Here is a 386-nt window from a genome sequence, read left to right as displayed (position 1 = left end):
TGCACTTAATATATAAACATAAGATAAACAAACAAACAAACAAACAACTAAACAAACAAAACAAACAAAAAAAAAGGAAACAAAATAAAAAAAATAAAAAAAATAAATAAAAAAAATAAAAAAAATAAAAAAATGATTTAGTGAAAACTGAATGATATCTGTCTCCATACTTCGCCTCCACATTAAAATAAAAAAATAAAAAATAAAAAAAAATAAAAAAAAATAAAAATAAAAATAAATATAAATATAAATACATAAAAATAAACGCAGAAAAACAAAGATAAATAAACAAACAAACAAATAAAATAAATAAACAAACAAAATAAAAAAAGAAACAAAATAAAAAAATAAACAAAATAAGAAAAGAGAGTACATAGTAAAAACCT

The sequence above is a fragment of the Eimeria mitis genome, genomic scaffold (genome assembly GCF_000499745.2).
Source record: "Eimeria mitis Houghton genomic scaffold, Emh_scaff134, whole genome shotgun sequence".
Lineage (NCBI taxonomy): Eukaryota > Apicomplexa > Conoidasida > Eucoccidiorida > Eimeriidae > Eimeria > Eimeria mitis.
This window is presented reverse-complemented; position numbering follows the sequence as displayed.